We start from the raw sequence: 9,527 nt of genomic DNA, 5'->3' as shown, positions 1-9,527 counted from the left end.
TAGACTGAGCATCTGGTAATGAAAAGCCATGCATTCCAGCATTTTCCCACTGAACTCACCAGGACTCGGCTCACAAGCCAGGAGAGACAGAAATTTTGGCTCATTGGATTGGTTTGTCCCTCGTAACTCACAGGTGAGAGTTGTATTCTCATCAACCCTGTTGTCTGGCTGTGGTTCATTCTCTTCTGGTTAAACCCAACTCAGCTTGGTTTCCAAAGACTGCTCTCTCTACCAGTGCTTGTGCAATCCTGGCACCTGCAGCATCCAAGTACCACACAGACCCATTTCTTCCGAGTTCTAGAAAGAAGAGCAGCATTATGAGCATTTTATAGGCAGGGAGTGGAGGAACAAAGAGATTGCAGGTTTTATCTCAGGCCACAAAGAAGGTTACAAAGTACAAAGATTGTTACTTCCCAAGTCACAGATCACCGCCTTCCATTGCAGGACCAGGGTTCCTTTTCAGCCAGGGCCTTCCCAGGGATGCTGCCTGAGGACGAGTGACGTAGAGTTAAAACATTTTTGGTTGTTGGCTGGGAAGGACAATGCGCTGTGCTCCGTTTGAATGGATTCGTTATTGGAATGAATTTAGAAACCCCATGTTGTTGGGGCTTTTACCATATAGATTGGCAGCAGCCACTGGAGATTGACATTGCCTTCCCTGCCTGCTCGAACCTGGTCAGAAGAGTCACATTCCATGAATGTGCAAGAATTTCTGGCATGAGTTCTTGTACATGCATATTTTCATTTTGGCTTCTGTGCGTGTTGTTCATGCCCTCACCGCTTTGAACTCTGCTTTTCATGAGTAATTCTGACCAAAAATTCATTCCTTCATATAGATATATGTAAAGTAAACACATAAGAGGCTAAATGAAAGTAATTTCATAATTTTTTTTCGTTATTTATTCATTTTTTTATTCTATTCTCAGCCCTGGCTAGACACTCATGGAGTAGAAATTATGTACTCCTCAAGATTTTCGAAGAAAGATCAGCCAGGACTCAAACGAAATCTTGTTTAATAGTCAAAGTTGTTCCAGGACTTATAGAGGGTTTAGCAAACAAGAATTTCTCTTGGCATGGTTCATTTATGTCCTCTATGCATGACTTAAAATTGAAATCATGAGCCTATCAGAAATCTTTTGTGTTCAACAGCTGCATGGAAGACATGACTACTTCCAAATGTAAGAGCAGGTACTGATCCTTTTCGTCTGGTTGCTTTAGTCCTGCTCTAAGCAGAAGACACCCGTCACTGTGGTGCTAGGCCTGCAGGACTTTTCAAGTCCTAACCATTACTCTTTTCTGTAAGAAAAGGACAACTGAAAGGAAACACAGGACAGTTAAGGAACTGGAGGTGCTGGGCTGTAATTGCATTATTTATACTACTTTTATGTAACCACAACAATAGTGATTGTAACATGTTCTACACTATCAGGAGAGAAAGAATTAGATCTTCTTTTAGTGGGAATCATTAAAAAAATGAATGCATAAAGTAGGCAGTACACTCTGCCTGCACATTTTTATTTCAGAGCTTGTACTGAAGGGTGTCTAAGCAAGTGCTTTCTTATAAATCCATTGCAGAGAGCAAATGAATCCCAGGGACTGTCGCTCCTTGTTGATCATCAGTGGGTGTAGATGCAGTAGATGTAAAGGTCTATGACTCACTGAGCTAGCTAAGGTGAAACCAGATGAGAGGAGATAATTGCACCATTATAAAAAGAATTATCATAGTTTGATTACAGAAAAAAAAAATCTTTTAATGGCGCCGTAACTCTTGGGAACTAAAATATGAGATGGGACTGAAAAGTGAGGAGTTCATATCAAGGAATAGCAAAATGTCCTTTTTAATTGATCCATTTTAATCAGACATGCCAAAAAGATGATTTCAAGGATTGAAGGTATAATTGGTCAAAACAGCCTAAGGTACTTCCCCATGCCAGTTCTGATTACAATAAAAAAGAAGACTAATCAAAGAGACAAATTGACAAGGGCAAGACATTTATGAATCCAGAGATTACTGGAATACTTCATGAAAGAGATGATGCAACTTCCTGCCTTGTGCATGAAAATAGATACCAAGTTAAAAAATTGCCCATCTAGTCTGATGATCCATAAATTGAAGAGTGAAAGGGAAGGGTTGCAGATAATCTAGACTGATCTGAGAAATTCTAATACTTACAGTGATATGGAGAATACATTTCCTTTTGACAGACAGTGAAGATTTGATGTCACAAAGTCCAGAAAACATGTATATAAAATGCAGAAAGTATTTGGGCAATTAAGAACAAAAAGGAAATGTGGTGTAAATTAATGGGCATCTTTATAGAGTACATGGAACACTTGTCAGGATGGTTTTCATACCAGTAATGACATTATAAGCTGACTATGATTTCAGCTGCAAAAGCAGAATGAAGAGGACAATAAACATTTGAAGCACAGAAGCCTGTTATTTTCTCTTTCCATCTGTGTCTGTGTGGAGGTTTCAGTCGTGGTGTATACTAAGGTGAGTAGCAATACTTGGGGAAGCACCAAGACTTGAAGCATCCCTTTGATAATTTCCTTCTAGCTCGGTCTGAGTCTGCAGCTTCAGGGGTGTAGATTGGCAGGAGGAAACTGGAAGCAGTTTTTCAGTATCACCTTAGGGGTTGTAACGGAGAGGAAGCAGTCACATCTCTTATCCCAAAAGTTTATTTCCATTAAGATGATTCAGAATTGGCAAAGACATATCAGTTCTCAGGTGGGAGGTAACCTTATATGGCTCACGTGAAGTGAGAAAGGTGTTTCTTCTAAGGTTCCTTCACAGCCAGCATTTGATTTGAGGCTCCCCAACACTATGTCCCAGTGGTAAAGAATAAGACATGACACTCCACTGTTGTTATGAATCAGTAGGGAGAGCAGTTCAAAGAATCCTCAGTTGGAGGTGACAGATAAGAGAGTCCATCAAATTCAGTCCATCCTCTTTTTCCTCTGCTTCCCAGCTCCCTGCACCTCTGTAAGAGCTGAAAGGAAGAGGGAGACTCAGACTTGCATGTTGCAAGTCTTATCCAAAGCACATCTGAAGATGACAGCCTCTGCCTTCAAGAGTGTTACTCCTTGTTCACTGCAGCATTAGCCATATAATGATGTTTCTTCAGGGCTTGGTAGAATGTAATATTAAATATTATTCCAGATATTGATGTGCACCCTCACTATTTTTATTTGTTGGATTTAAAGTTAATAATATTCTGGCATTGCCCTGGTTCAGGCGAATGGATATCTTTTTTTATGAGTTTTCCATAAGAAAAAAAACAGGAGATTTTTCCCACAGAGCTAATGCTCACAGATGGACATGAGCACTGTTCAAAACGCTGTTCACCACAGGAAAGCACTGATAAGGCATTGATAGAGGCAATCAAATGCATCACAGAAGTTTCTGTCAGGCAGCAACACATTCTCACAAAGCAAGGATGTTTGTGCATTGATCCCATTAGGGGCTTTCTGCTTTCAGGGCAGTGCCACATCTGGAAACAAGAAGCTGCACCTCATTAGGATGATGAAAAAACAACAGGGAATTTTGGGATTGTGAGAAGTCTGATGGGGTTTTAGTTAGACTGTAAGCTATAAGTTAAATCCCAATGCTCTGGTGGGGTAGTTTTTGGGGTGCATTAGGAGGACAGGCAGTGACCAGACAAATGGGTGGCCCAGAGGATTAGGAGACACCACTTCTCTGGGTTTTACCCTTAATATCAGTGTAAATCCATTTGCATTCACTGTGAGTACTCATTTCTGAGCAACCTATGCCCAGTTGTGTTGTGGATCTTCAACTTTGATTTGGGGATGATGTATTTCAGTGTCTCACTCTCACCCTGTGTGGTGTGACTGATAAGTTCTGTCTGCTGAAGTGGTCCAGCCAAAAGCCATAGCCCTGGGAAAGGGGCTACAGTGATTTCAGCTCTTCCCCAAGTTACCATGGGTTAAGAGCTTCTCTGGCATGGCATGAAGAGGTTTCACTCAGCTCTCAGGTTGCTGGGGGCTCTGGGTGTTTGGTCGCAGGCTGGCAGGATTTCCTGAGCAGTGCAGGGGATTTCTGCTTAAGAGAATGTTTGGCTGATGATGTGTTTGCAACTTCTTTGGGAATATCCCCTCATGTGAGTGTCTCAGGCCCAAGAGGCTGCAAATCTTACCCTAGCTCAGTGCTTGGCAGGTTTTCTTTGTGGTTTTCTGCCTTGTCTTTAATAATACAGTCAAGTGAAACAACCATGCACAAATATGTATATAAATATATATGTATACTTTATGCACATCTGGACTGTAGCCACTCTAAAAGCAAGTAAAACAAGTTAGAGTACATACATTACAGAAATGCATATCAGTTTATTTTACAGGCTATGTTAACTCCTGAGGAACCACACATTGGTCCCTCTCCTGGTTTCTGGAGGAAACTTGTCTCTACATTGCTCTTTTTCATGCAACATGCATATGCAAAGTTTGCTGTCTTTGTTCTAAGGATATTCTGTTAGGACCAAGAAGAAGAAAAAAAGTTGGAAAGACTGCTGTCATTTCCAATGTAGGCAGGAAAATGGTTTTAAGCCAACAATTAACACAGATGCAATAGCTGACCCGAGGTTGGGTAATGCACATTGTTTCTGAAATAAAGCCCAAAGTTCCCCAGAAGAAACCAAAGAACTATACAGAAATCTCCTGGGTTTTCCCACAGCTCTAAGTACTGAAGCTGAAATAGGTGATAAATAATGACTTGTTAAGAGCTTCAGATTGCAAGATAGAGAAACCTCGCAAAATCCAAACCCCAAGATCTATGGACCTACAGGGACAGAAGGACATAGGCTCTAATTTTTCCATCAGTTACATGTCTGATCAGTAAACAAAAAACTATACTTACATAGCTAAGCAGAAAATACACATGCAGACATTTCTAGATGCTTACTTTACTGAAATCATTTTATAGATACATAGTGCCATGCAGACATGCAACGAAATATGTGGAGATAAGTGTGGGGACAGAAAATCCAACCCAGAGTATGTGTTTTAGATAACAAATTTTTTTTTGCTTTAGGTTCTATATTCTAACAAGCATGGCAGTGCTTTGACACGTCATAGCATAGATTAGTAATAGAAAAAAATAGTTTTTTTTTAAATTATTAGAATTTTGCTTTTCTACTGCTGATTTTAGCCTTTTTTTTTGCATATCATTCTATGTTTGGTAAAAGTTTAGGATATCTGTATAAATACAGATATATATAAGGTAAATACTAATTTTTAAATTAGTATTACATAAATATAAGATATATATCTGTATAAATATCTTAAATAAAAGGTGTATATATCTGTATAAATACAGATATATACAGATAAATACTAATTTTTAATACTTTGAAAAATATATTTCATCAAGGTTCCCTCTTTAGAAGAAGAATTTGTTTCTTTGAGAGGCAGTTCCAATAGCATGTGGCAGATTATTTGATTAAAAGAAAATGAGATCAATATCATGGAAGCAGGATTAAATATCTTTAAGAAGCTGCTCGCATCATAACCCTTTGTATGTGGCTTCATATTTTGAAGTGGAGAGATAAATAAAGGAGAATCACAGAATGTGATTCCCCTATTCACTTGTATTCAGGAAGGTAAAGATTGCTTGAAATATGTCTGATGAAGCTGGGTTTCTCATAAAATAAAGTAGAAGAGATTATTCAGTGAGCCCAAGAAAGCAGTCTTCCTGAAGGAGACAACCAAGAGGCCGCAGGTGAGGTAAACAGATTATATTTCTTGAGATTAAAGTGAGGTTTCTGACATTTGAGAGACTCTATTAAAAAATGCACTGTGCTCACTATCATCTGTGGACAGTATTGATTGCTGAGCTGTTTACTTGTAAAAGGAATTCTTTCTGGTCAAGTGATGCAGTTTTAGGAAAGGAATGACCTCTGCAGGACGAGGGGGTGCACAATTATAAATCATACCGAATGTGATTGAAACTCTCCCACTGGCAAGAGAGAAAATCAAATTAAAGCAAATATTGTATTAAAGGAGTTTCAGTGGATGCCTTGGAGAGCTCTGACTTTCATGTAAATGTTCATTTAGACTGAAGTTTACTGCCTCCTCAAAATAGCGGTGAAGAAAAGAAAAGCATATTTAATTGGAAAGGAAGGGAATGCCAAGGAAACAGACGAATTGCAACTCCCTTTCTAGATTTTTTCCTGCAGATCTAGTGGCTATGATAGCTCAGTGTCTTAAACTGTTCAAAGGAAAACAATAATTGAACTTCAATCCATATAATTTGGGAAATCTTGCTTTTCTTTATTTTTTTTTTAATTTTTTTTTAATATTTTTCATGTCTTCTAGATTATTGCAGCTTTAACTAATTTTCCTGTCAGGTCCTTTTGCATGTCCTTGTGGGAATTGCCTAGTGATTGACAGCTTTGATCTGGAAATTGTTGCAGCTAAACTGCTACAATTCGTATGGAGAGAACTGCCAAATAATTTGACAGATAGGTGCCAAGAAATGACGTATGAGGATCTGTCAGACAAAGTTTTTTAGAGGAACCATCCTTTGAGTTTTGCTTCTGGTGGACTACAAAGAGCTGGCAGCACCCTGTTCTGCAGAGGCAAAGTGCTGGGATGGGCTATAGCTGCTGTAAGTAAATACCTATAAAATCATCCTCAGAAATCAGGAATTAAGGGTTTTTCAGTGACAGCACTGGCTCACAGGCTAACACTTTTGTGCCTGAAAGAGTGTGAACTTGATGTAAAATATTTCCTGAAATGAAATGTTTAATAAGAAATCCAGGAGTAAATAGGGTTGTTTTATCTGAACACTGCCCAAATCTAAGAAAAATCAAACACACTGTATTTCTCCTTTCTTTTTTTTTTTTTTTTTTTTTGGCATTTGCACAAAAAAAAAAAAATAGCCTAAAAGTTATAGAGATTTACCCTAACTGTAAGAATCAGAACAAGTATAAATGTCATGGTAGGCTATCAGGCAACTAAGGCAACACATGTTCAAACCTAACTGAGTAAACATATTTTATTTGCATTCAAGCTAATGCCTTGAAACTGGAGTTAACCTTGTAGTGCTGAACTCAGGGCAGGTGCAAGGCCATTTCCCTAATCCAACAAATTGAGATGTCAACAGTGTAGCCTGAACTATTCCATTCCTAAACATTTTGTTGCATTTGTCTGTGTACATGGAGGTTTAACACAGCAGGGTATTGAAAATCTCATCAAGTTCGACAGAGTAAACCTTTAAAAGGGCTTTTCATCATTAAACCTTTCCATACTCTGTAATGTGCAAGGTAACGTGATCGTACTTTGAGGAGGATTTAAGCAGGAGAAAGTGTCCCAGTGCCTGAAGCTGGCAGAGTGCTAATTAAAGATGCACAGAAGAAAATTTAGGGGAGTAGGTTTTCGGAGGCAGGGAAGGAAGGAGGCCATCCCTTACAGAAAGATGTGACGCTCCAGCTGCCGAGCCCAATCACTGGGGAGCAGGAGTGCATAAACAGGAAGAGGCAGGAAAGAAGAAGTCACTTAATTGTGGGCTAGGGAAGAAAAACGTCTCCCAGGAGGTTTATTCTGGATGGATTATGGGAGCAGGGAAGATGTCACTGAGAGCTGTCTGGGTTGTGCCTGTCCTGGAATAAGTTAGAGGCACCAGTCAGACCGAAGGGTGAGATGATGTAGCAGCAAGGGAAACTAAGCATGTTCATCAACATTTTAATAATATATCCTGCAGTGTTATCCTATCATAACTTTTTCGATTATCCTCCCATATCCTCCCAAATTTCTTCTTCCAAGCCAGCCCACAATAGATTTTTCTAGGGTGCCCAGCTGAAAGTGGAGGCGTACGAGAAAGTCTGGAGCACAAGGAGCCTCTGCTGAGCTATGGGATCTGGTTCTTGTTTGGGTCTGCCAAAGAGTCCCATTAGGACATTGCGTAGTTGCTTAAACCAATTTTTTCACAGGTTATCCTTAATTTAGTCTTTTACAGACATTTGGCCATGAATTCTGGTTTTTAGACATATGAGCAGCTACATCTGTAATGAACTCTGAATGCCTGAAACATTATGTAGTGGTAAATGCTCTGAGAAAAACAAATAATGACTCAGAACAGACACCAAGAATAGTAGAAACTTTGGAACTATTCCCCAGGTTTTAGATTTTTTTTCAAAATGTTGTTAATAGTATCACCTCAGTTTCCAGCATGCTGTGAAAATGAAATCATTGATGTTTGTAAAGCACTCAGGACTGGTAGTGGTGAGTGCCATTAGCAAATTTCTCTGCCTGCTTTGTCTTTTCTACCTCATTCCTGTCCTCATGCTCCCTCTTTTGGTGTTGGCCCCTTGCACTCTGCCCACTTGGCTGGTCCAAGGCTTGGTACCTGGGAGCAGAGATTGGTGGCAGGTTGGCTCCTGTCTTGCTCGTGCCCAAATGCCACCCTGACACACAGCTGGCTTCTGCTCTCCTGCAAAGCAGAGAGGTTCAGATGTGCTCCATGTGGCTGGAATCCCCACAGGCAGCGTCTCTTCAAGGCTATTGCAAGTCCGCACTGAGTGGATTCCAATTTTTATAAAACTTATCCTTTGACCAAATGTGGGTGGACCTGTACAGAAACTGCACAGAGAAGCTGTTCTTTGACAGAGCTTCTTGTCCTTGCTCTGAAGTTCTGGGAGGGTACTGGGTTTTTCAGCAGGAATCTTGTTCCTGCGTCTGCTGCTTAGAAACAGCTCAGCTAATTCGGCTGAAATTTGTATTTTAAAGTGAAAGCAAAGAGAAGAATTGACTCACTGTGGAGATGTTTTGTAGTGTTTGGAAATGTCACACACAATTGGAAGTGGGCTCTTCAAAGAGGTTGGCAGCCCTATTAATATGTAAAACTACTGCTGTGCTGATATTAGCAGTGCAGGTAGGAGTGACACATCTAACTGCACCCAAACTGGGTTCTTCTGGATATAAGCTGAACAGAGAGATGCATTTTACCTCTGGGAAGTTTGGAGAGCAGGGGAAGTAAGCAAAATTTGCTTACTTGAGCTCCTGAGGTGCCTGACTAAACATTAAGGTTAGCCCTGCCTTGAGGAGGAGATCAGTTCCCTAAGTCCCTTCCAGCCAAAAGTTTTCCATCATATTTTCATCATCTAAACTTCTGAGTGTTTCATATTCTAGTTGTCAGGATGGTTATATTTCCAGTAATGGACCACTGCTGTCTATTTAGAATGTTGCTTTTGAAGACCAGCTATGGCACACATTTTTAATTGATTCATCTTGGATAGGGGGGTTGAGAGACTTAAGGTAAGTTTCTTAAAGTGTACTACATGGAAGAGGGGTTATTTGTGGGCTATCTTTGCCACAAAATTGTTTAGCCATGCTGTGCATTCTTCCCATGATTTAAACTGCTCTGTATGAAGTTTGGATACCATCATGATTCTAGCAATAAGAGCAATCACAATAGTAATAGTCTGCCATTTCTAAAAACTACAGAGTAAACCCTAATAAATAACAGGCTAGGTCTCAAAGCAATAAACATACCATGGTATGAAAATCATCTC

This window comes from Molothrus aeneus, chromosome 4, assembly GCF_037042795.1.
Source record: "Molothrus aeneus isolate 106 chromosome 4, BPBGC_Maene_1.0, whole genome shotgun sequence".
NCBI classification, from domain to species: Eukaryota; Metazoa; Chordata; class Aves; order Passeriformes; family Icteridae; genus Molothrus; species Molothrus aeneus.
Note: the sequence above shows the minus strand (reverse complement) of the source record.